Source organism: Bos indicus, chromosome 5 (assembly GCF_029378745.1).
Source record: "Bos indicus isolate NIAB-ARS_2022 breed Sahiwal x Tharparkar chromosome 5, NIAB-ARS_B.indTharparkar_mat_pri_1.0, whole genome shotgun sequence".
NCBI classification, from domain to species: Eukaryota; Metazoa; Chordata; class Mammalia; order Artiodactyla; family Bovidae; genus Bos; species Bos indicus.
Genome location: NC_091764.1, coordinates 78,130,069 through 78,131,029, shown reverse-complemented (window position 1 = coordinate 78,131,029; position 961 = coordinate 78,130,069).

Here is a 961-nt window from a genome sequence, read left to right as displayed (position 1 = left end):
TCCACCAAGAAAAGTGTAATTTGGCAGCCAGTGCCGAGCAAGGGAGAAACAGGGAGGATCCTCAAAACAAACAGTTTCAGTAGCTGCTAGGAATGTCCTCCAAATCCCCTACCTGGGACGAGCTAGCTACAAGCTGCAGGCTAATATACTGTCATAGCCACAGCACGCCCCAGGAAGACCCAAGAGAGCCAGGTGTCATGAAAGCACAGGAGCCCAAAATCTGTTACCAAAAGGAGGAGTATGTTGGGGGCTCTGGCTTCTCACCACCCAAAAGGAAAGGAAATTTTGCTTTATTTCAGATGCCAGGAACTTGAGGGGAGGGTGGCAGACATCTGTCCAAAGGCCAACTTCCCCCATCCCCGACAAGCAGGGGATGAGAGCTTAAATAGACAGAGTTGGGGAAGGAGAGCAGGGGCGAAAGATGCAGAAGGAGAACGGTCATTTCTGGCAATCATCTTCAACTGAATGCATTGCCTGACTAGCATCATCTTGGTTGTTTCAGGTATAGTTAATCTTCAGTTCCAGGGTGCACTTGTTCCTGTTTCTTTGTGGTCAATTCTTGGAATTGTGGCAGCTCAAGATCTGGGTACAGCCTGTCATCATGTAGTTAACTTCTCCACCTGGCGTTTTGGTATCTATCAGACAGCTCACAGGATATGGCTCAGAATATTATCTATAGCCCTTGAGAAAGGACTAAATATCCTTGACTATGCTTAATGACTACACTGTTATTATTTAGTCTCCTTTGACTGTTTTCCTTTGTTTCAGCATTTCTCACTTCTCTGATTAAACTTATTCATTGACTAAAGTTTTCCAGAGGTAAAAGGCAGGCAGAGAACCTGTTTGGGGGCAAGGCCATACAGTCCCACTCCACTTCTTTGTGATGGGGTGGAACTCAAGAACTAACTTGGGAATTTTGATTTGGCAGTTAGCAGCATCCAGAGAATAGGTAAAGAGAATG